Source organism: Lissotriton helveticus, chromosome 7 (genome assembly GCF_964261635.1).
Source record: "Lissotriton helveticus chromosome 7, aLisHel1.1, whole genome shotgun sequence".
NCBI classification, from domain to species: domain Eukaryota; kingdom Metazoa; phylum Chordata; class Amphibia; order Caudata; family Salamandridae; genus Lissotriton; species Lissotriton helveticus.
In genome coordinates, this window is record NC_136068.1 from 63,819,044 (window position 1) to 63,845,955 (window position 26,912).

At 44.7% G+C, this 26,912-nt stretch overlaps 1 protein-coding gene across 1 annotated transcript in view; it reads left to right on the forward strand.

The window, feature by feature from the left end:
- LOC144768926 (uncharacterized) overlaps positions 1-26,912 on the forward strand; it is a 282,473-nt gene that overhangs the window by 248,481 nt on the left and 7,080 nt on the right. The window lies entirely within an intron of this gene.

The following is a 26,912-nucleotide window of genomic DNA, read 5'->3' on the forward strand; positions in this document are numbered from 1 at the left end:
GGCAACCTCCAGGGGGCCTCTTCAGCACAGTACTCTGGCCAGAGACTCCTGATTGAGGCCGCAGGGGGGGGGGGGGCAACCTCCAGGGGGCCTCTTCAGCACAGTACTCTGGCCAGAGACTCCTGATTGAGGCCGCGGGGGGCCCAACCTCCAGGGGGCCTCCTCAGCACAGTACTCTGGCCAGAGACTCCTGATTGAGGCCGCGGGGGGGCCCAACCTCCAGGGGGCCTCCTCAGCACAGTACTCTGGCCTGAGACTCCTGATTGAGCCTGGAGGGGGCCCTCCACGTACCTTGCAGGGGTGCCCTCAAGTTTCGTTACGCCACTGGTTCATACAGTAATTCTGCTCTCCCTGACTCATGATATCTGAGCAGTGACTGTGAGTGAGCCTTCGCTTTCAATGGATGTTGGGGATCTGTTGAGTGGGGGGCCATCTATAAGAGGAAGCAGAGGTCCAACCACAGCTCTTATCAGAAAACTGACCACAATTGAGAAGCAGGTGAAGTGTCCTCAGCTGCTTCTAACATAGATCACTTATACAATTTGGACTTTTAACTGCAAATTTATGAGCTCCTTGCGCCTCTTGATCGTTACTTTTTGTGACGCTCCAGCGGCACAAATCACAAAATCAAGTACATAAAGCCGAAAATGTAAATTAAAATCAAATAATGAAGCTGATAAGGTGGCTTAGATATTAACGTGAAAACGCATTGAAAAATGACAGGTAGTCAAAATGTGTTTGGCAGTCATATTCACTGGTAGGCCCCAGTTATAGTTCTCTTTAACAAATAGAAGCTTTAGAAATTTCTGAATTCTGCACAAATGTATTTGATAGCTTGACCTTAATGTGACTTTCTTAGAGTAGGGAGTAATCCTTTTATGGAACACATTTGGCATTTTACTTTGTTATTGACTAGTCATATTTTCTCTTGGTACATTTCTGTAAACTGATTTATTTGACTCACTAACTGAATAAAGAGAAAAAGAATATTACTAATCTCTTTATGAGAATAAAGGTTTTGGAAAGCAACGCCCCTTTCCTGCACACAAGCAATCCTGCTGACAACACAGGCATACATGCACCATGGTGCAAGTGTGCTTGTGTTGGCGCTAGGCTGCCGAAACGGCGCCAGCGCAGGGGGAAAGGACAGAAACGCACTGTATTGCATAAATACTGTGCATTCCTACCCCTTCACCTTGGAGTGGGGTAGTGCAACCAGGTGGGGCTCATGCAAGCAAGAGCACTGAGGGGCATGGGCATCTGCGGGGGGCACTCCCCCCCCCCGGATCGCCAGTGCGTCTGGTGTGGGCCCAGTCAGGGCTGGCCCTAGTCCATTATGCTTTTGAAATGATGCCATTGTTCCAGGGGGCAGCCCCCTCCATTTGGTGGGAAGGGTGCTAGGGGGTGGCCGAGAAGGGTGCAAGGCAGAGGGGAGAAGGGTGCATGGTAGAGAGGAGAAGGGTGCAAGGCAGAGGGGGAGAAGTGTGCAAGGCGGAGGGGAGAAGGGTGCAAGGCAGAAGGGAGAAGGGTGCAAGGCAGAGAGGGGAAGGGTGCAAGGCGGAGGGGAGAAGGGTGCAAGGCGGAGGGAAGAAGGGTGCAAGGCGGAGGGAAGAGGGCTGGAAGGCAGAGGGGGAGAAGGGTGCAAGGCGGAGGGAAGAGGGCTGGAAGGCAGAAGGGGAGACGGGTGCAAGGCGGAGGGGGAGAAGGGTGCAAGGCTGAGAGGAGAAGGGTGCATGGTAGAGAGGAGAAGGGTGCAAGGCAGAGGGGGGAAGGGTGCAAGGTAGAGAAGGGTGCAAGGCGGAGGGGGAGAAGTGTGCAAGGCGGAGGGGAGAAGGGTGCAAGGCAGAGGGGAGAAGGGTGCAAGGCGGAGGGGGAGAAGGGTGCAAGGCAGAGGGGAGAAGGGTGCAAGGCAGAGAGGAGAAGGGTGCATGGTCGAGAGGAGAAGGGTGCAAGGCAGAGGGGAGAAGGGTGCAAGGCAGAGAGGAGAAGGGTGCAAGGCAGAGGGGAGAAGGGTGCAAGGCAGAGGGGAGAAGGGTGCAAGCCAGAGAGGAGAAGGGTGCAAGGCAGAGGGGAGAAGGGTGCAAGCCAGAGAGGAGAAGGGTGCAAGGCGGAGGGGGAGTAGGGTGCAAGGCGAAGGGGGAGAAAGGTGCAAGGCGGAGGGGGAGTAGGGTGCAAGGCAAAGGGGGAGAAAGGTACAAGGCAGAGGGGAGAATGGTGCAAGACAGAGGGTAGAAGGGTGCAAGGTAGAAAAGGGTGCAAGGCGGAGGTGGAGCAGGGTACAAGGGGGAGGGGGAGAAGGGTGCAAGGGGGAGGGAAAGAAGAGTGCTAGGGGAGGGCAAGAAGGGTGCAAGGCAGAGGGGAGAAGGGTGCAAGGGGGATGGTGATAAAGTTAAAAATGTGCCCCCCCTGGAAACATTTCTGCGGACGGCAATGCTAAGGGGGGATCTGACGTCATGACGATGACGAGTTAAACTTACATTTTTAAAAACGAAAGGTAAGTGATTTCCGTAATGGTTTTTTTTAAATTTAAGTTTACCTAGCCCTCGCAAGCTGATTTGCTGGGCAAGCCCATGTTAAATCCTCATAAACGAGGGCCTTATTTTGCGCAAAATGACCTTAAGGATCATATGATTTTTTTTTGCTGAGTTCTGAGGATGTAGAACACCCCCCTAAAACCGGAGAGTGACTCGCCCCCCTGTTTAGACTGTATACCTCTCTAGGAATGCCCACGAGCGTGGCAGGGACGTCTGTAGCATTGTGGCAGTTGTATCACTCTACCAAAAGCGTACTCTTCCTTTACGAGTTTTCCAAACTTTAACCTTCAAACTATCATGGATTTCAAACTCCCCTATGAATCCCCACCGGTGCTTCCGCCCTGCACACCGCTCTGTTCTTAGCCCTTTATATTATTACTTAGAAATAACAAAACATGCAACATTTGAGTGTGTGCCCTGAGAGCTGAGGGGGTGTCACCCAACACCACTTCCTGCTGAGCTCACCCACCCCCACCCACTCCCTTCTCGCCGCGGGCTCCAGAGGTCGAGTGTCTGTCTGCACCTGGGCCCTGGGGGTGCACAGAGCAGGTTTGGTTGGAAATCTTTCTCACCGAAGGTACATTTTGTTCCAGATGTGGTAACCGAGCGTCAATCTTTCAAGGGGTGGGCTGAGAGGGGGAGGGTCGCCCGGGGGTCTGGGAGCGGCCGGAGCTGGTGTTATATAAAGAGGGTGCCGGGCAGGTAAGTGTCTGATGCGACTGACGAGGGGACGGACATCTCTCGGTGAGTACACTGCATGGGTGATACTAACTAGGATAATCTTGTAGAGAGAGAGATTTTACACGGGGATATGGGTTGTAATTGGATTCTTTGGTGGCGCGCAGGTTTTGTGCATGCATTGGCACCCTTATTCAAACACACACACACATAACATATCACATCCATACACAACGCACACATACACCTGAAACGGATAACCACCCACACCCGAAACACCCACAAACACATTCACACCTTACACAAGGGCACTCAAACACGCAGAACCAAACAGATCCAGAAAGACATGCTTGCACTCACACAAACACACACACACATATCATATCCATACACAACACACACATACACCTGAAACAGATAACCACCCACATTCACACCTTACACTAAGGACACTCAAACACGCAGAAACTAACGGATGCATAAACACACGCTTGTACTCACACACAAACACACACAAGCATCAATGTATGTGTAACCATAAACACAAACACACACATATACACACACCCTGGGTGGGGTATTCTATTGGTGGACACAGTTCCGCGGGAGAGGGCTCGTGCCCCGGGCGTCTCAAAGAAGGTGACAGTCTAGGGCTTGTCTCATGGCCATAAATGCGAAGTAGCTTTTGTTGTGACTTCGCAGAATATTTAACATCAACCGAAAATAGGTACTGAAATGACGCAAGCAGTGATGCTGAACCTTTAGTGAGAGCACATCTACAACATCAACTTTCCACCCCTCGTCTTATACCGTGTGGGGCATCTGTTCACACTCAAGCACAGTGTAAAGAAATGAGGAATGGCTTCATTTTTAGTATTTCCTTCATTTCGATGCTGCTTTCAGACATTTATAATTGATCGTTTCTCAGCAAACCAAATTCTGCTTCTTTTGCTCTGAGGCAAAAATAGAAAGTAACTGAAAAATCACTAAATCAGCTGTTGTCTGAATGAATGAATGATTGGTTTTGTATAGCGTGCAGTTACTGAATGAGTGTTTCGGCGCTAAGGCAAAAACCCGGAGGGAGACCAGACTTAAACAGTGGGTGTTTAGGACTTTTTCGAAGTTCGCTGTCCATAAATCCCAATTTGCAGCCAGAATGACATTCGAAAGCAGCAGGAAGTGACAGACAACCGGTGACAGGATTTAGCATCCGTCATCATCACCCTCTGCTGTGTTCCATCCTTATTTTAAGAGCTTCACTGCAGCTCGCACCACTAATGACCACCAGAGGGCATCGTCATTCAATTTAGGACTTTCTGCAACGCAAGTTACCACATTTATGTCTAATCACATTTTTAGTACTAAACATTTTTTAAAACAAAATAGTGAAATATTCCCAAACTGGCATTTACCTGCAGCATGTTAAAGGCAGGGAAGTCCTACCCATAGACATATCTGTCAGGTCCTTCAGGAAAGAAAATAAATAGCTGCTTTAACTTCATCCAAGTAAACCTTTCTAAAGTGACACAGGTTACACACAACCTTAACTCCTAAAGTCAGCGCTTTGTTAGAACGCTGTTAGAGCGTCTTTTCTGGGGAGAGCGGTCTGTCCAGGATTTGTTTGCTTTGCATGCTGGGTCTTGTAGTCAAGCATGTGGATAGGTTACTTGTCTGCCAAGGGTCACCTCTTGGTATCTTGGGTTATTTAAATCTAAATCTGGCCTCCCCATGACCAGAGTAGACAAACCCAGACCCACATTCCTGAACAGTTCAACGCAAGGTGAGCTGGAAAGGTTCAGCTACCTTGACTCACCATGTCTCTAATGCCCGTTAGAAGCAAATCATGCATAAGGAAGGTCCCAGAAAAAGATGCTTTGCATTGCCGTGTTAGGAGTGCCATTCTTGAAATAATAACGCGCGTTCATTAGTTTAGCTGGTGAACAGCAGCCATTTTTCTATTCCAAATGTACAACAATCTGACCACCAGGGGCGGTGGGTGAGATTTGAAAGTGGTGGGGCGCAAGGTGATTTGCATACAGCACCGTAGCGAGCGAGCGCAGCGAGCGAGCGCGAACCCCTTAAGGGGGGTTTGGGGGGATATCCCCCCCCAAGAAAATTTTGAAAAAAGCGAAGAAAAATCGTGCATTTTCAAGCAAATTTGAGAAAGCAGGAAGGTTAATAAAGCAATTGTGAAAGTGCAGTTATTACATAAATAGATGGCATAACATAGGTAGCTGCTTATACAGTATAACCACAGAGCTTCATACATTCCGTCCTATTACGCTGCTGAATTCAGACTATAAGACTTTCATGGAAATCTGAGCTCTAAGAGTAGAAGAAGTTGCACAGCAGTTGGGAGACAGCCTTTACAAAGCCCTCTGTCCCACTTGTTTTTTGCACCTTTCTGCCCCCTGTTCCACTCGTTTTTGTGCCCTTCTGCCCTCTGTCCCACTCGTTTTTTGTGCCTTTCTACCCATAGGGGGGGTTCGGAAAATTTTGAAAAAAGAAAGAAAATCGTGCATTTTCAAGCAAATTTGAGAAAGCAGGAAGGTTAATAAAGCAATTGTGGAAGTGCTGCAGTTATTACATTACAAACACACGCCCACACACAGAGACACGCTTTCCAATACAGACTCACACACACACCCACACATCAATCCACACACACACAGACACCCCCCCCACACACACACACACATACACACACACACATATCTAGATAGATTCCACTCTCCACAGTCACTACATGAGGTGCCAGCTCGCTACGACACATGCCTATTCCTTTGAAAAGGCAAATAAAGGATCTAGCATACACACACAGACACACACACTCATGTGTGTGAGTCACACACACACACACACACACTCATGCAGATTGTGTTCCTGCAGAGCTTGCTGTCGGGCTGTTTGAGCCGAGGCCTAAGTACTGCAGCCAGTTTTTACAGTCCGTCTTTGTTTACATCTTGGATGTACCCCAAAAGTGAGCACATCCCACCAGCAAAACCGCAAAACCATAAATATTGTAGCAAGGCCAACTCTGAAGCAGTGTAGTCTTACAGGCTAAGGGAAAGATGGAAGCAGCGGGCCCACAAAAATTATGGTGGCACTGCGGCAGCCATTGTGTGCTCTTTAGTCAGATTAAAGTGCTTTAACATTAACATAATAGTGTTTAAGTGTATTTAGGTTCCGACAGGATGTGAGGCTGATGCCAGGCTTCCAGGAACAGGGTGCGTGTAACACAGTAACCCAGAAGATGGCAAGGCGTAGAAAATTGCTGACATGAAAATTAAAATTAAGCTACTGCTTCTCCCTAGCCCACGCCATCTCAACCCCTTCATGGAATTCACACTGACTTCACCTCTGTACTGTATAACAGGAAACAGCCCACAAACATTCCATTTGAATCCCTGAGGTAGCCATAGTGATTTCTTCATGTTAGCTACTCAAACGCCATTGTCTAAAACTAAATCAGTAACCCTGAATGTCCAGACGGCCTGTTCCTGGCTCATTCTTACCAGTTGTGCTATACCCCCAAAATTCCTGTATGTGATCGTTGAACAGGACACTTGATTTACACAACACGACAGTCTGTGACGTTATGTGTCGGCCAAGTCACACACCCACATCTCCCCAGGCTTATATTGGTTACCTATGGTTACAAGCTGCTTTGAATCACTAAGCATACCTAGAATACAAAAACTTTTCATCAGGAAAAAATTAACAAATGCATTCAACAAAGGAACCGCCACTCAAAACTGGCATGCGCCTCAGAGTCCAACCATACATGAATAAAAGCATGGCAAAATAAAACGCAACACAAGTTCCACAGTTGTATTACAGCGTAATGGGAGGCACGGAGGGAAGGAAGCAACACAGAGGGCGCGGGAGAGAAGCACTCTAACTGAGATGAAGGCGAGAGTAACATGTAGCATGGGGGGGTGAAAGTAATAGGGGGGTGTGGCACAATCGTAGTGGCTGGAGGTAGGGGAAGCATCAGGAGGGCACGAGGGAAACTTAATGGGAGTCATGGGTGGGGAGAACCAACACGGGAAGGTGCGGCAATGGAAGCAATCTAATGGGGAGAGACAGAGAGAAACATGGAACGTGGAGGTGGTGGTGGAAGTAACCCAGAGGGCAGGGCGCAATCAAGGCGGAGTTGGGAGAAGCAACAGAAAGGCACAGGGACAGTAGCGAGCGACATGGGAGGCGAGGGTGGGGGGATGCAACACAGAGTGCACCAGGAGGAGGCAAGTAAACCAGTAGGGAAAAAGAGCAATGTATAGTGGAGGAGGAAAAGTAAAAGTGGGAGCGAGCAATGAGAGCGGGCAGGGGAGAAGCAAACGGTCACGAGAGAGTGTAAAACGGAGCGCAGAGAGGGAGGAAAGAAGCACAATAGGGAGGCCCCTATACCACATAATAACACATTGAATATAGGCCCATTAGAACCAGCAAACTGTGGATGTAAACTGCATACTTATTAATGTGGAAAAATGCTAAGATCAGTGAAACTTCGTTTCTGCAGATTACTCCTATGGAAATACAATGTCACTGCAGTTTCCTGATTACTCAAAAGTAAACCTCTAAATGAAAAGCTTAATGTCTAGGGAAAACATGCACTCTTGTTGAAACATGTTAATTCCACCTCATGCTGCCGAAGATCCCATGACTTAGTGTCGTGTGCACTTCTTGCTGCGGAAATTGCTGGTACAACATTGTGAAGGTGACAATTTGAAAAGGGTGGGAAAGCGTGCAGTGGGTGCATGTGTGTGTGTAAGAGGGGAAGTGTGTGTGTTATGGTGTGAGCGCGTGATTGACAGCTGGGAAATTTACCGTAACCTGCTGTAGAAATGAGTTGTCTGCACAGAGTGACATTCTAATCTTCACTTGTTCGCAACGGGATTAGGTGTGAGGCTGTGAATGTAGCAGCTTTAATCAGAGGAGTCAGTGCAATTTTGCTCATTTTCCTTCGGTTATTATTTTCTCACCACTATGGCTTTTTGTGTGTGTGTTGGGGGAGGGGCTATGGGGAGTTTGAAAAAGGTCGGTGGGATGAATATTAAGAACATATCTGAATTCCCTATTCCCATTTCCTCACCCTTCATTAGCAAAAAACAGCACAACTTCTCCTGGAAAATGCAAATAATGCATCAGTTCGCGCCCTACTACAGGAGGGGAACCATCCTCCATTTCTAGCCATAGAATATGAAATCACAGGAAAAATTGCCCTTGTTTAAAGATATTTTGCTAGCAGCAGATACGTCAACCAAGATTTGCAGCGCCCAGTATAGCATATAAACTGGAGGAGGTGGCGGATTAGGACTAGAAAGTGTGTGCTAATTTATCATTTTATTTATTTATGGATACGTGGTATTTATATAGCAAGAACCTAGCCATAAGGCAGTAGGGGAATTTCCAAGGAGCAAAACACAGATATAGGGAAACAGAGCAGAACACTCCTAGACAAAAGTACTTGAGCAATAGTACAGTAGAATAATACCTGAAAAAGACATTTGGAAACAAAATATTTACTGTATGATCACACTGCACACTGGGGAGGATAAAGGGGCTACAGTCTTGTGGTGTGCTAAGAAGACACGAGTCATGACTCACTTCTCACGACAATCCATAATAAATCGAACCCTGGGACATCAGTAGTAATTGACCTCCACCCCAGGGTTGGGCCCAGTACCCCTGCTTGAAAGGGGTTCTGAAATTGCCTTACATAACATGTTTGTGTGTTCGCTAAGGATAAATCCTTCAGCACATCTACGAAATTGGAACCATTGCTAATCTACGGTTGTAAAATGAAAGATCCTTTCCTTAAAAAAACAGGATGGCTAGTACTCCAAGTATTGCGTGGTTAGCTAAGACCTTTCAGTACCTCTTGGAGACAGGTGTGCTCCTTGCTAACCTACCTGTCTTCAAGGTTCAACGAAGTGCCACTCAAAATCATCAGATTTAAAACATCCTCCCACTCCATCCTCCCCAGGCCTCAAGCTCACACATTTCTCTCATTAAGGACCGAAGACCTTGACAGCTTAGACACATGTGACCCACATGCATGCATATGACACAGGGATACATACTATTGTGGAAATATTTCTTTCTCCAATGTGCATTATTGAATATGAATATGTTGTGATACATTATTAAATCCTCTCATCACAATCTTTATTTATAAGAAGCCTTCTTGAGAGCGGTGGGAATATTCAAATAGTCCAAACAGAGGCCATGCCTAGCGATTTGGAAATAATTATGCAAACAGAAGCAAGCCACCGTGTTTTATTGAGAAGGGAGCTTCCATTTCAGGTTGTTTGGTGAACTTGCAGAGAGATGAGGAGTCGCCACTTCCCTACAGAAGAGACAGTTACACATCTGCTGGTCACTTGCTAGCTGAGGCAACAATTAATTTGCAGATGGCTGACACATGGCACACCTGTGCTTTTTCCCTGTTCAAGGGTTTGCCAATCAACAGGATCTGTAGGACAGGTGTCAGCAAGTTGCTGCAGGCTTAAGACATGTTGGGTACAATTCTAAAGTGCCCAGGTCAGGGAGGTTCACAAAGGCAAATATAAGGGCATCCTATGGGCGATGGAGTAAGTATGGACGAATTTGTTCCGGAAAAACTCTGGGTGATTTGGAGTCTGCTCTAGTGGCTGCTATACATTTTTCCTTTCAGTTGTCCACTGCTCTTCAATGGGTTAGGTGAGTGTGCATTCATGCTTCTTTTTGTGCTCTGTACGAAAGTATAGGCCCATGACAGACTGTGTAGAATGGATCTTTTTCTGGCCATGTGTGGGTGGTCAGGCATCCTTTGTAGGTAGTTCACGGAGGGCATGCCCTGATGGGACACTGAGACTTATTCTTAGTTTTAGGCCGAGCCTGGCGGTGTGGACCTGCTTGCTATTATATACGGAAAACAGGTTACGTGATGGGGGAAGCTTCTTGCCCTTAACTCACCAGTAACAGCTACCCTTAGAATGTGTGTCAACTGAACCCAACAGTCACAAAAAAGGGGCATCACCAAAATCAGAGACACTCAACATTTTAGTACATCATAAAGCAAGAAATGTGACATCACCGGGTTATTCTGTGCTTAAGCTCTCTCTTTGGGAAATCGGAAAGAACTCTCTTGGGAGCCCGCGTTCACCTGCTACTGAGATGGCTCTTGCATTCAAAATCAAGAGAGCTCTGTTTCTCACTCAAATGATCAAATTGATCAACTCACACATAGCGAAACCGTATCGCATTCAAAAGACAAGGAACATTTCTTTGGAGTTCTGGGCCTTTCTTTCTCAGCAGAGAAGATTCTTTGTCAGGCTTTATAGTCAGAAAGCCCAGCATACACACTGTGACACTGGGTAAAGTGCAAACTTAAAACAATTTAACTAAACTTCTTTCTAAAAACGAATTTTAAAAATGCACAAAGAAAATGATAAATGCTCCAACAGTGGACTAGATCGGTTCCTACTGTATATGGCCGCACTTCCAATAAGCTTAAGAAATTGTCCAGTTTAGACTTTTTTGCTCTGTATGAGACAGTGTGTGCGTGCGTGCGTGTGTGTGTGTGAGAGAGTGAGAGAGAGGTGGCTGTAGGAACTCACCTGACGGCGGCGCCAGGGTCCCGCTGCTGGGGGGCTGCTGTGCTGGCCCCCGCTGCTCAGCTCCCGTCGCAGCTCTGCCCGCAGCTGGAGGTAGCCCCCGAGGGTGACGAGGTGCAGGCGCAGCGCCAGAGATAGTGCCAGGAAGCCCTGCAGCACCCCCCCCCCCATGCTCTTAAAGTGAAATCTGACTGAAATAGTGTTGGCTCCCATTTGGATGTACACGTGTCACCTGCATAATCGACTGTCGTTAATATTCACCATCTATCTTCATTCCCCAATTCCTTCTTAATTTCCTCAATAATCCTTCATATATTCTCCCCTGAAGGTTTTCGAGCAACTAAAGTTTTTTTTCATAGAAACCAAATGCCTGTTTGTTACCCTGAAATGGTAGCCAGCGTCAGTGCCTGTTCTAGCGTGTCCTGCAGTCATCAGCCGCACTCCCGCCAGGGGGCCCTGGGGGTCATGGGCATGGCACCGGAAAGCAGGGGGCAGAGGGGGCTCTCTCCGGGATCTGCTTCAACCAGCAGCCAGCTACTGCCCCATGCCGCAGAGCCGAGAGCCGGGCCCGTGGAGACCAGGGCTAGTGGCAGTCACAGACACTGCTGGGAGAGCCTGGGAGCCGGGTCGGGATGTCAGCGGGTGGGAGAGAGTCGAGAGAGTCGAGACCTCACCTGTACCTTGACGGTCCGGTCGGTGACTTGAGGCGGGAGTCATTCTATGATATCGAAGTCAGTCACAGTCACAACGTCACAGCGGCGGGCTTCCCGATGATTGGCCTGCACACGTGGAGCACTGGACCAGCCAATCCTGGCGCCTAGGAGGGCACCATGACTGCTCGCCCGGTCGGCCCTTTGCAACCCCGGGGGGCTGCGGCCCGCCCCCTGGTCCTTTCTCGAAGGGGAACTTCAGCAGGAAAGTATCTGCGCCTGCGCGGGTAAGTTTATGCCCTAAAATTCACTTGCGCAGGACTGCTGCAGCTGAGTGGACTGTCACTCAAGCTGCAGCAGGCCCAGCCCCCTGCGCACTCCGGAAAAGTCGGGTCACGTGACGTGTCTCCCGGCCGGCGGGTAGCGCGATCATATTTTTATTTTATTATAGTGACGACGCGGTGGGTCCATGGGGCTTAGTGGGGCTACGCCCCTACGCCCCAATGGACGCACCGCTACTGCTGACCACTGCACAATCAGTGCAACCATGAATGCAGGCATCCAGAGGGAACCCTAGAACTCTTACCTGGGTGCCAGGCCTGGGCCCTGGCCGACACCTGCTCAAATTAAGCATGTATAGGGACGACCCTCATTCCTATGTCTGTGTTTGTTTCACATGGAGTGTGAAGTTGAAGAGGGTGCCTTGTGTGTTTTTCATGCTTGAGGTAAGTTTGGATTGCGTTTGTAACTTTCTTCTCCGTTGAATTGCAGCAGCGGGTTCTCGTTGCTGCTCCATCTGGTCCATAGGTGGCTTTGAGGTCATTATTCGCTCCTTCCTGCAGGGGGCAGCAGTGGCAGTGAGGCTCGTTCACTGAATGGGGTAGAGGGCATGGGGTGGCGCGCAGCCTGGTTCTTGCCATCTTTATATTGATCAAGGCCTCTATATAGCCCATTTGTAGATATTGATAAGGTTCTTGTATGTTTGTTTCTCTTCTGGGATTCATCAGTCTCAGTTTGTTGGTGTGAGTGCATTCAGTGACTGAGCACACCAGGCCACCTTGCCAGAGGTGACAGGCTCAGTCGAGTACTGGCTCTGAGCTGGAGTTTGAAGAGGCCATACCCATTTATTTGCCTATGCAATGTATGACATTGTTCTGCATTCTGTCCATCAATGTTAGCGTGGAAGAGGTGTGGCGCTGCGGCCAGGGCGACTGACGCTGGAATCTGGGGATCAGGGTTCGATCCCCGGCTCCGGCGGCAGGTTAGCCCAGCACCATGTGACTCTGGGCAATAGCTTGCTTAATCTTCCCGACGGCCCCCAGCGCCTAGAGACCCTAACGGGTGATTGTGCGCTATACAAATGTGGATTATTATTATTGTTGTTTTTGCATTTGTCACCCCGAGTGGGCTGGGGATGCTCAGACGTGAGTCCCTGGCTCTCCACACCACTGGAGTCAAGCTATCCAGGCTGATGAAGGCTGATAGCCAGAAACCGGATCTTGGATGCTTGATTCCGGTCCAGGAAAGACATGGCTTGGCAGTTCGGCTGGACTGTTCCCATGAGGCACAGGGTCAAGGCTGATTTGCATATGACCATGTCTGGCCTGGGGTGGTGTGGAGTGCAAAAAAACGATGGATTTAGGCCCAGATCTCTGTACTGGGGTGAATGTATGACATTGTTCTGCATTCTGTCCATCAATTGTTGTTTTTGCATTTGTCACCCCGAGTGGGATGGGTATGCTCAGACGTGAGTCCCATGCTCTCCACACCACTGGAGTCAAGCTATCCAGGCTGAATGAAGGCTGATAGCCAGAAACCGGATCTTGGATGCTTGATTCCGGTCCAGGAAAGACATGGCTTGGCAGTTCGGGCTGGACTGTTCCCATGAGGCACAGGGTCAAGGCTGATTTGCATATGACCATGTCTGACCTGGGGTGGTGTGGAGTGCAAAAAACCGATGGATTTAGGCCCAGATCTCTGTACTGGGGTGAATGTATGACATTGTTCTGCATTCTGTCCATCAATTGTTGTTTTTGCATTCATGCTTGTAAAGCCTCATTTATGCCAACAAATGCTCTGAATTAATGCTTCTTATCAGTTTCTCATGCACATAGGGTAGTTACAAAGTCTCACCGCAATGCATGGTTTACTCGTCCCCTTTTAAACATTCCACAACTGGTAGCAGGTCCTGGTGGCTACGGCCGAAAGGCTGAACATATTGATTAATCCACTTCAATATGTTACATCATGTTGTGTTGCCTACAACTAATACAGGTGTGCTGTGTTTCATTTCTCCTTGTAGATCCAGTGATAATTGTTACCTGTGTCCTGCGAGATTTGTCAACGTCAAGAAGGAGTCCCTCAGAAGTCACTTAAGTCGCTCGGAAAACATTTTGTGAAAAGGTAAGTGTAAAAACTCAGAGACATGGGGACCCCATCTTATCTTTTAAGCATGTTTGAGAGGCTGCATGAAGCCAAAATTTGCGCAAGTTAGATGCGGGAAAGAGGGCGAGCTAACTCAACAATTTCCCGTTGAGAAGGGGGTGAGGCAGGTGTGTGCTTGCTCCTACCCTGTTTTGCCTCTTTCTCAACGATTTAACTGCACACCTTAATGAGGTTATGGGCAATGATGCCCCCAACTGGCACATTCTAAGGTCCTAGCACTTTTGTTCGCAGACGATACCCTTTTAATGTCCAAGTCACCAATGGGAATTCAGAGGGTCCTGGACAGTTTTGTAATCTACTGTAATACCAAGGGGCTGGAAATAAACACCATAAAACCCACATTTATGGTCTTTAATCCAGACAAGACAACACACCCTAATCCCAGTCTAAATGGCATGGTTCTGGAAAGGGTCTCTGTATTTGACTATCTAGGTGTAACCATGACCAAGAATATGGAGTGGGGGCCACAAATTGCCAAAGCCAAGCTCGAATTAGCCCAGACCATGCGAGGAATTGCGAAATTACTGAGAGATTCTCCCTTTAATCCTCCTGACCCTATCCTAAAGATTTATAAGGTGCAGGCCAGGGCCTCATCAATGTACGTGCCGAACTGTGGGGTCACTGTTCTTGTAGCCAATTGAGCAAAGCTGAGAATAGCTTTTTAAGACAGACTCTGGTCTCCCCTCTAGTACCCCTTCAATTCCGCTGAGACTCGATTTGGCTATTAGGTCAATAGGAGATGAGGCTGCATTAACCCCTTCCGTGCGGCCGCGATTCCCCCGTGTGCGGCCGCCGAACGAACAGGGCGGGGCCGTGACGAACCCCAGCCGTCATCCGCACACGAGCACCGTGGAGCGTGGCGGCTGGGGTTCGTCACCAGCATGGAAGGGGTTAAGACCCCTAACCTTCTGGCGAAGACTATGGGTGACCCCAGAGTTGGAAGCATACCGGTTAGAAATAAAAGAGCTTTTGGGCTTCCAGATTGCAGAGAAAAAGATCCCTTGGTTTGCGTACCTAAAGGAAGAGTGCAGCAGGATAGGTAATCCTAGTCTTTGGAGCGACCCTGAGGTAGCATACTTGCCAACCTCGCATGTGCAACTGGTGAAAACTCACCGATTACATTTGTTATCTGTGGGAACCAGGGGACGGGCCATCTCACAGCAGATTTTCTCGAACACAAAGTTGAATACAAATTTGAGCCTTTTCTTGACGATATCTTGCCTCCCCTAGCTAGGAAAATATATCTACAGTTTAGATTCTGCACCCTTCCCCTCCGTACCTTTACTGCAAGTTGATCCAGCACGGCCTCGCGAGGGTGCCCCATCTGTGGACCCCAGGTGGAGACAGAGCTTCATATTTTATTTGTTTGTCCAGGATACAAACTTGCTAGGTAATGTTGGCTCAAACAGTTGTGTAGGAATCTGGGGTTTGTGCATTGTCAGGAGGCATGCAGAGTGTTAAATCTGATACCTCCAAGCCCATTGCATTTGGAGTCTCTTGATTCCTAAGCTCAATGTGGCGTAGGTGCTGGATTCTTTTAAAAAATGATGAAGAAATCCCAGAAATGGCCTGCCTCCTCTCGCCGCAGACTGTTAGTGATTCTCATACTTACTAACCATGTGATACATGTTGTGAGAACATATATATTTATTTTTTATATAAAATGTGAGTATTAATGATTAATTAGATTGTAGTCTAGAATAGCAATGTCAAACAGGACAATGCTCCACAAAATCATCTGGTACTGGGTGGCCTCTTTTTATAATAATGTTTTACCCTTTTTAGTATTAGGTGTTATTTATTGTATTGTATACACATTTTCAAGGCCTATGGACTGAACTAAAGGTCATATAATGGCAATAAGTGACCACTTCCCAATCAGCACTAGTATTTCTGTAGGAAACTGCGGGAGCCATACAACAAGCATATCTGAAATACTTCACTGTCATTCTGTTTCCTTGGCCAGGAAAAACGGTTATGCCATTAAATGGGCAAAGATTGACTCCAAAAAATTCTTGGAGGACTTAATCCATAAAGAATTGCAACATTTTTCTACTTGTTTGGAACATTGCTCTAATCCCCAGCTGATTATAGCGACCTTTGGCAAGATAGTTGCCACTATAAATGAGAAGCTAACTAAAAAACAAAAGGATGGGGAGAAAAGAAGATTATATGGTTGGTTTAACTCTGCCTGTACCAAAGCCCACAAAGTTCTTCTACAGGCATTAAAGAGTGTGCCAAAAGATATTGGCTCAGTGAAGGCCGCCAGGCGAGCCTACAAGCAGACCCTACGAGGAAAGCAGGAAGAATTAAAAAACCACGCCTGGGAAGCGCTAATAAAGGCAAGTGCTTTACGGGACAGTACTTCTTTCTGGAGAGAAATTAACGCCCCTTTCTTCTCTGACAGTAAGGCAGACTCCATGGAGGTAGCCATAACGGAAGACGTATGGGTTAGCTATTTTACGTCCCTGTATAAGAGTGATCCACTAGTAATGCTAAATTCCTGCATGGCTCCACAAGGTGATCCTACTACCGGGCAGGTTGAATTTTTACCAATTCAAGATAGTTTCCCACTCAACGTAGTTATTACCCCATTAGAGGTTGAGCAAGCAATTTGCCAGAGTGCTAATTTAAAGGCCCCTGGACCAGATGGAGTCCCTATTGACTTATTTAAAGAGAACGTCGATTTATGGGCCCCCTTGCTTGCAAATGTAATAAATGCCTATAGTAAAATAGGCTTTCCCGACACATGGCATGAAGCCATAGTAATCCCAATATTTAAGAAAGGCGACAGGCAGGACCCAAAATGCTATCGTCCCATTTCCCTGCTAGACACTCTGATGAAAGTAGCAGGCAGAGTGTTGTTAACTAAATTACAAGCATGGACAAAAAGTAATGGGATTCTTTTGAAATTCCAGTACGGCTTTAAGACCGGCCTAGGTACTGTAGAGCAGGGATTAAACCTGACCCTAATAATGAGCAAATATATTGGAGTAAAAAAAGGGAACCTGCTCCTAACATTCGTCGATCTAACTTCGGCCTTTGACTGCCTGGATCATAGAGTGTTATGGAAAACCTTGATTAAAATGGGGATAGACTTACATATTTTATCTTTTATAAAGGAACTATATAGAGATGCAGGTGCCACGGTTAGGTATGGCAAAAACGGAGAGCGAACGAGGAAATTTCCCATAGAAAAGGGTGTTCGACAGGGCTGCATCCTTGCTCCATTCCTTTTTAATTTATATATTAACGAGGTAGCAATCTTTTTAACTGACTTAGAAGTTGACTATCCCAAAATAAATGGCCTCTCAGTCCCACTATTATTATACGCCGACGATGCTGTCATTATGGCACGCACACAGCTGGGCCTTCAGAGGGCTTTAACTGGATTTTCAACTTTTATGAGCGATAGAGGACTAAAAATTAATGTTGGAAAAACTTTTACAATGTGTTGTACCTCCAGAAATAATTCTAAATTAGACTGCAAAACCTTTGTAAATCATGCAAAGATAGCTACGACCAAGACATTTTCTTATTTAGGTATCACCTTCAATAACAAGGGCACATGGACAACAGCAATTACTTCTCGTAAATTGGCTTTTTCTCGCACGATAGGGGCAGTCAAACAATTTGCCAAAAGATTGTGCGGGAAACCTATAGATATACTGCTTAAGATCTATGCAGCTAAATGTGTCTCCACTGCTACATACGGGGCCGGTATTTGGGGGTTGGCAGATTGCACCCAAATACAAACAGTGGAAAACACATTTTTCAGGTACCTGCTATCAGTCCCAAGATCCACTTCTACGACCATATGCCATAATGAACTAGATAGAGTGCATATCACTGATTTGATAAAGATAGCTCCAGTTATGCTGTGGTACAAGATTTGGACATGTGATGATACAATTTTTAGCAGGGAAGTAATCCAAGACTGTTTAAACCAATCCGCTTCTAGTAAACTTCCATGGTTAGCCTATGTTAAAAAATTTCTGAACTCTGTTGGTCAACCAGATCTCTACCTAAATCCCACCTCATGTACACGAATAACTAAAAGAGCTTTAAAAGTGGCATGCCTCGACTTATTGGAGGAGAGGAGGTGGTACTTAGATGGGAACAAGAGTTCAATAGTGGCCCACCGTCATATTCTCCACGGATCGGGCCTTCATCCTTATTTGGCACCAGCCTTTTCGTGCTACCATAGAATGCTTTTGACACGAATGAGGACTGATTGTTTTTATAGGTTAACATCGTTCCCTGTTCCTAATGACTGTAAAATTGATAAAATGTCCGTGTGATGATATATATAACCAGTCAAATATACATTGCATATTTTTCTGCAAGTATTACCAGTGGGGTAGAAAAAGATATCTGATACCAATGTTAAAGTCCTGGGGTCTGAGAAAATGTAAACCTGCACTAATCAGACTGTATATGTTGCAAGATGAACTCACTATCGCTGCGGCGATCACATTTTTGACATTTGCTGTAAAATGTAGAGGGACGCTGGTCTAATGACTATGATTTTTGACCGTGATTGTAATATGTATTATCTTGTGCATAATTACATCATATAATACATATTCGCTGCAATGACCATAAGTTCCCCTCGAAACCCTATGAATTGTGTGATTTTATATGAATTTTCCTATTTTTATGTATTTAAGAAATGTTTTTATGCTCTGATTTTATATTTTATAACTATGCAATTTGTAATGGGTAATTGAAATGTAAAGCGAATTAGTTTCTGTATTTTGCATTTTGTGTGCTTTTATGGTTTTTTGTCAAAATACCGAATAAAGCTATCTTTGATTTGATTTGATATATAAAATGTGAGTATTAATGATTAATTAGATTGTAGTCTAGAATAGCAATGTCAAACAGGACAATGCTCCACAAAATCATCTGGTACTGGGTGGCCTCTTTTTACAATAATATTTTACCCTTTTTAGTATTAGGTGTTATTTATTGTATTGTATACACATTTTCAAGGCCTATGGACTGAACTAAAGGTCATTACAAGCAATTGCTCCAGTCAAGGCAGCACCAATGCAATGTCTCATTTTTAATTGTGTTTTATTATTCAAAATGTATGAATGTTATTATGTACCTTTTATGGTTTTTCTAAACCGAAATAAAGATTACTGAATCCAAAAACTTTACACCAAAGGTTTCTTATTAGGAAGCAAACGCTCAGGGAGAAGCAGGAATAAAAGGAACAAGGCATCCATGTTGATTGACAGAGGTCCTCATTAGGATGGCGGTCGGACTGCCACCGACAGGCCGTCAGTGGCAGTCCAACCGACATTCAGCAGAGTGGTCCGACTGCTGCATTATGATGCGGTCGGGCTGACCTCATCGGTCCGAGGGACCAACAGATGCTTCTGACGGGATCAAGGAGCCAGTCGGGCTGTCAGTCGGATTGCATTCCCTACAATAGGGGTGGTGTCAGTGCAGGCATTGCCATAGGGATTACGATGTTCCTTCCCAACAGCCTTACCATAGGGGTCTTACCGCCATGGAAAAGCTGTGGGAAAGGGACGTTGAGGGCCCCTAGCGGGGCCCCCGTCACCCATGGCCCTCCGCTATGAGGCCTGGGGGACACCTGTGGTACCCCTCCAAACATCCCTACCCCATGTGCTATGCACCATATGGTGCCTGCCATACAGTGCATGGATGTTTAAACACAGGCCTTTTAACATTGCAACGTGTTCTGCCGCCCTTTTTGGGCCACAGCACAAGCCGCAATGGAAAAAGCCATGATTCCGACTGCCTACACGGTAATCACATCTTAATTTGCTGGGTGGGACCCCAACTACTTGTCAATCGCTCCCAATCCCGCTGAGATAGTAACAGGGCCCCAAGTCTCACAATGTACTGCATCAACCCCACATTTGCAGAGGATGGTTACATTTGTTTTTGTGTGCCTGAGGCATGGTTTGCTGCTTGGTATTGCATGTGTGGGCAGCCTAGCAGTGCTGTGCCCACATGGCACCTGATGAGCTGCTTTCTGACTTCACCCTATGTTCTAGCCTCTGTCCCAGGACCTTGTCTAATGCAATGCAACTGACTGTAGAGCTGTGTAGGTTGAGGGCTATGTGTCTGCATTGTCAGCTCCCAAGTGCTTCATTGCCACCATATCCATCACCAGACCAGCTCCACTGATCATCACTTCTTGTCACTTTTGTCTTTCAGTGGCTTTTTACTGATGCCAGACGTACTTTTTATACGCAGTCATTCTGTCATTTAAAGTTTAAAACTATCTGGCCACTGAAGAATCAGTCCAATCAAAAATGCAAGCACCTCAAGCAAGCCCTGACGCTCTTACCATGTCCCTAAATATCTTGACATATAAATATTGCAATGCACAAATATCATTGACAAGAATATCAATTTTGAGGAACGTAATAGTGTTTTAATAACATTGATGTTTTTAATGTAGTTTTCAATAATATAGTGGTGAAATATATAGTTGAAAAATTAATTGGATGTGTTTAATTAATTTACTACATTTATGTGCTGCTATTGTTTATATGAATGTTATTATTTTTTCAAAATAAGCTTGACATTTTAAGTTAATTAGAATGTTGTATTTATTTATACTTTATTTAATTTTCAATAGTGATTTATAGAGTTTTAGCAGATTGTTGGTTTTGTAGACAGAGAGGGTGGGAAGTGAATCAGAATTTTGTAATGCATTTTATTTTATGATATGATTGATATTTATTATGTAAAGTATGTAATATTGATTTATTTTGCTATATGTTATTTGCAGGCAGTTAAGTAATACAAATTATCAATTAATCAATAATTAGTTATTCAATTGATTTTTAATTTATGGAATACTTATTTTACTTATAATTTAGTTGTGGGTTGCTAGGTTTGTAAGGGAATAGGATGGAAAGTTAATTAAGTAATAACGAATTAACAATTTACTAATATAGCCTTATAGCCCGCCGTAGCGGGCTATACCGGCTATTAAAGGCCCGCTGAATCGTTAAAGGCCCGAGCGGGACTTTAATAGCCGTATAGCCCAGCTACGAAGGGCTATAAGGCTATTAGAACATTTGCCACTAGAGGGCAGAATGTTCAAACAAATTAAACAAAGGGTTCTCGAAGCTCGAGGGGATATAAATCCCCTCGAACTTCGAGAAACCTTTGTAGAACATTGGAATGTTGCTCTGCGGGCCTTTACCGGCCCGTAGAAGCAGGGAGCACTCCATTGTCTGCAATAGAGCTCCCAACATTCCAATGTTCTAATATATGTTAATAACATATTTAATGCATTTTTAATTATGGAAAATATGGAATACTGGTGAATTTTACAGAAAATTTAGCTGTGGGATGCTAAATTTGTAGGGGTATAGGGTGGGAGGTTTATTAGGCAATAATTAATTAACTATTCATTTGTATTTGTAAAATATTTATTTGAGTTTTAAATATTTAAATGCTGGAATAATTCTTTAATTGAATTATACTTTGGTAGCGGGCTGCAAGTGTTTAGGGATCTAGGCTGTTTAGTTATTTAAAGGTCCGATTACTAGTTTGGCGATCTGTGATGGTGCTCTGTGGTGGTGATCCGCGTACCACCGTGGCGGCGGTACATCGTTCCTTTTATTTATTTGAAAGTTTTATAAAGCACGAACATGTCCCAAAAAGGGTATCAAAGCGCTGTAAAAAGTAGGGTACATGGAAAGGGGTTTAAAACATGGTTACAGTACAAAATAGAATACCAGAAGTACCTAAAAAAAGTTACAGCAGGCAGTACATCAAAAAGGACCTGTGAAGAGAAACATAACAAATTTTGAGCGACATGTAAAAAGACTGTCAAGCTTCCGATGGAAGTGGATTAAAGATGGCATAAGGGCTATTGCTGTAGATGGTCATTCAGTTGCAACCACTTGGCATGTTTTTTGAATGTGGTAGTCAATGGGTTGGATCTGATCTTGGGAGGAAGAGCGTTCCAAATTCTTAGAGCAAGACGAGAGAAAGCACGATTGTATGCCGCGTTCTGAATCCGTTGTAGTCTTTTCATGGTTGTTAAAGGTGATCAATGGTAGTGGCTACTGGCGTAATCGAGTTTGGACAGAACAAGGGAGATGGTAGCTTGGACCTTGTGTGGAAATCCGAAATGAGGAAAAATGTGTTGCAGCGTTTTTATAGTAACAAAGCTTGATCTTGCTAGCTGGGAGTCCGTGGTCATTCCGAGGTTTCTTACTTCCTTCGATACTTTATGCGGTGATCCCAGTTCATCAGGCCAGGGAGCAAGCGGGTCATAATGTTTCCAATTGCCACACCTGAGTATTTCCATTTTGGAAGCATTCAAATTGAGATGGCTCCAAGTCATCCACTGATCCACGGCTCTGAGACAACTGAAAATTGGGGATTTTCCAATGTCTTTGGGGCATTCCAGTTGCAGGAGTATTTGCTTGTCATCTGCATAGTTATAGCACGTGAGGTGAAATGTATTGATCAGTACCAGTAATGACTTCATGTAGATGTCGCAAAGCATGGGCGGCATGATAGAGCCTTAAGGGACCCTGCTTTTGTGGAGTATGGTTTGGACCAGAAAGGTGGGGTATGGATGACATTAATTCTGTTTCGAAGGTAGGACGCGATCCAGTCTGGAGCAGTTCCCTCTATGCCGGCTTCATAGAGGCTTTGTTTTAGAGTGTCATGGTCAACTGTGTCAAAGGCAGCCGAGAGGTCCAAGAGGAGTAGCGCAGCAACCCCGTTGTGTTCTACTGTATTCTTCAGGTCATCCCAGATGGCAAGGAGGTCAGATTCAATGCCTCTTCCCGGATGGATTTCTGTTTGGAAGTCTGAAAGTATGTCATTCTCTTCAATGAATTGTGACTTTTGGACGAACGCTGCTCTTCCTATAAGTTTGCCCAGGAAAGGTCCATTTGTAATGGGTCTGTAGTTGTCAGGGTTCAGTGGGTTCGAGTTTGTTTTCTTCAGTAAAGGGCGCATGTGTGACTTTTTGAGTTTTTCTGGAAATATTCCGGTAGTTAAGGAATCATTGGTGATTCTTCTTACTGGAGTGGCATCAGAGGTTGTTAAAAGAATTGTCTTGAAAGTTTGTGGGGGACACGGGTCAGAAGGGCTGCTGGCAGGCCTGCTTGCTTGACCAGATCCATACATTCATCATGTGAGATGTGTTGGAAGGAACAGAGAGGCTATGGTGTGAATCCATTCTGTAACTTTTGGGAAATTTGGGGTAAAAAATAATTGTATAACTGGACAGTTGGGTCAGTGAGAGGCTCCTGGTTGTTTGCTTCTCTTGTGCCATTGTGATCTCTTCCAAGGCCGGACTGGATATACTGGGCATCAGGCATTTCCCCAGGAGACTGAAAGGGTAGGCAACTGGTTTTGTTAGTAAGGGCCGGTTTTGCAGCAGCGCAGAGGTTTTAATGCACTGAAAAGTTCCTTCTATAACCAGCAATTGTCAGGCAACAATAGAAACTATCAAGATGATTCTGGTGATTAACATACCTGCTAGAGAGAGATGGGAGGACTCCTATAAGGTAGCACACAGGGTTAATGTGCCTGCTGCAAAAACATGTACCATGCATATCAAGGAAGAGCATTTGATGTGCATAGCTCAATGGTTTAAAGCTTTTATTACAGAGATTCTTTTGTTACTGTGCAGTTCATAAGTCACAATCGTATTCTAGCACATTGAGCTGTGAACTGCCATCAAAGAGCTGAATGCAAATTGTCTGGTACAGGTTAGAAAGTTATGTTTTTTCCCAGTCTTTGCCAGTGATGTTGCTAAAAAAGGTTTTGTTAGGGTAGAAATACATTTTTGGTATTAAAGTCATCTTAACCTCTGTGTGATGTTCTGAATCCTGGATTTTTTTCCTCTCCATACCAACCACTTTTAAAAAGTACTTATCTGTATGGTAGACACCTTGCTGTCTCCTTTGCTTTATGTAACATTTTCTATACACTGATTTACACACATCTGATTCGTTGCCTCTCATAATCAGGCCCTAAGTGGAATAAGTATGCCCAAACGTGTGTCCCAAACTCACTGTGCTACTGGAAGCAAGCTGTATCTCACTGAAGAGAACCAACTAGGTTGAAACCGTTCTTGAATTGCTTTTGTTTTCGTTTTGAGAGGACCTGGCTTGGCAGTTCAGGTTGAACTGTTCTTAGTAGAATGGGATGAAAGCAGATTTGCATGTGGGTTGGTCTAGACTGAGGTAGCATATTGTGCATAAAATGATGGAATGCATATGGCCAGAATCATTACAAGTGACTATAATTAATTCAAGCATCCCACCATCACTTTGCTGTTCACTACTGATCTTGACATAAGACATGAGCACTCTCTGTACAACAAAACACATTTGCAATGTCTAATTTTTTTGGGAAATGTTTGGCCAAATGAATGTGACATAGTTACTTCTACTGCATTTAATGCCATTTACACTAGTCTCAATGCAATAAAAAATGTTCTGTTTCCCTCATGAACATTCTAAAACTGGCAGCAGGACCTGAGGCCTTCTTCCAAAGGACTGTTGATTTAATGTATGCGACATCCATATACTATCTTAACATTTTATATTGTTTACATTGTTTTTCTTCTCCTTATAGATCCAGCCAACTTTGTCAGCTGTCCGGCGTAAGAGCCAACAGGAGTCCTCTGGAAGCCACTTAAGTCATTTGCACACCATCTTGTGGAGAGGTAAGTGTGATAGCTTTAGGTCCTCATGTCATAGGTTCCCTTTTAGAAAGCAAATACTCAAAGAGAGTTGAGGACTAAAATGGCCATGCTTCCATGCTGACTGCCTGATTCTCACTAGAGGACCAGCTCTGGCGAGACTTGAGAGAAAGTGTTGTTCAATCTTCCAGATCTTAACTGAGATAATGTTGTTGTACTGCAATAATTCTTTTATTTTATGATTTGATTGCCAAAGGATGGTTATTTTGTTTGTTTTCCAGTTGCATGATTTGTTGCTTCATTTTTCATGTGTGGGCAGCCCTTCAGGTGCAAAGCTTAGCTTCACATTGTTAATAAACTCACTTTTAGAAATGGATTACACTCTAACACTGCACTGCTGACACCATTTATGTACATTAGGCTGGATGCCTAGCACTACTGTAGCCAGATGACCCAGGGTGAGATGGTTCCTGACTGGACCCCATGCTCTAGGTTTGTCTGATGGCCTGGTCTACTGAGATGTAACTGGCAGAACTGCAGTGTAAGTTAAAGGCTATGAATCTGTGTCGTCAGTTCCCAGGAACTGCCCTCTCAACCATACCTTTCCTAGTTTATTAAATACTGCAACACTCACTAGACAACCTTAGAATCTTACATTGAAAGCACCTCATAGTGCAGGTCAGACACCATAGGTCAGTTATCATGCTAACATACATCGGCGGGAATGCTAGCCAAGTTCCAGGTTCCAAAGCTTTTACAAGGACTGCTTTCATTTATGTCCACTCTTCTATTTTAAACAATGTTGATTCCTGAGATAGCGCATCCTTAATATTGCTGTTTTTTTAAGAGGATTTGTGACTTGCTTGTCAATCTCATAATGTCAGATAGACTGGTGAGGATTGCTGGGTGTCAGTAGTAGTGTAGCTAAATTGGTTGATGTCTTTCCTCCCTGAAAGTAAGGTTGTAGTTGGAGTGGAACGGGAATCAAGTAAACGTGTAAAGGTCCAATACTAGTCTAGTCAAATTAGTTCAAAAAATGGGCTAACCTAGAACTAATTACAATACAATTTCTGTGAGTGGATTCTTATTGAAAATTGTCCATAGAAAACGATGGTGAAAAGTCTACCACTCCATCATGACGCGTTAATCCAGTATGGCAGATTTTTTTAAATGGCTGCCCATTATTTGAGATATTGGGTCAGAGGACTCAGTTCGCCAGGAAACTTTTCTTCAAGTTGTTAAATACTGTATGGTTCGCTATCTTCTAGCAGTAATTCTCGCATTTTATTAACAAGTTCTTTAGCAGTAGTTTCTTCTTCATGTTGTTCCTCCATGTATTTAACTACTTGAAGAAAAGTTTCCTGGCGAACTGAGTCCTCTGGTCGACCTGAAGATATTGGAGGGTTATCAGTGAACTGCCCGGGAATGAATTTTCCAGTATACAAATTGACGTAACACTGTTTGTGGTGGCATGCATCTACAGCATGTAAATCAGACACATTTTGGATACGTCTCTTAACTTTGTCTGCCCATTCATCTTTGCGTTCATTGCATTTTTGTAAAACTGATGATTTGAATTCAACTGTTCGTGCAATAAACCATGCATTTGTTTTCCTCTCCCTGAGGTATAAACTTAACTCAGTACCACAGAAAAAACAATTTTTTCTAAAATCAACGGGGTTTCACACGACCATAGAACACGAGAAGTTCTGGGATCTGATTCTTTCTCCTGAAAGGAGTTTTCAAGTTAACAAAAGGCGCTCTATATTTCTTGTGAACTTTCTGCCCAACACAAAATTGAAACTTAGATATTTTTCTCTCCTTGCATGTTTTTTGAATTCCAATCACTCCTCTTTCAGTGAGTACAGATACATCGTCATCTTCTTGAAACACCACCTCACAAATAAAACACTTTTCTACGTCCATTTTCACTGTATCTCACAGCAACTTGCAAGAACCTGTAACAAATAAATGAAACATTTTTGATTAACAAAAAACAAACAATAACAACAAAGTTACAAAACACAAACAATAGCAAACTTTTTATTTCAAAAGTTGATTGTAATATTTACGTTCCTTCCCACTTTGTCATATTAGTCAAGAAAAAATTATACAAACTTTGTCTATCTGACATATTCCGCGATTATTTGATATTATGGTCGTCAGAAACAATTTTAAACATATTAAATGATACCACACATGGGCATATAAACAGTTATACCCTATATCTCACATAATGGGCAGCCATTTTGAAAAATCCGCCATAGTGGAATAACGCCTCATGATAGAGTGGTAGACTTTTCACCATCGTTTTTACGGAAAATTTTCAATA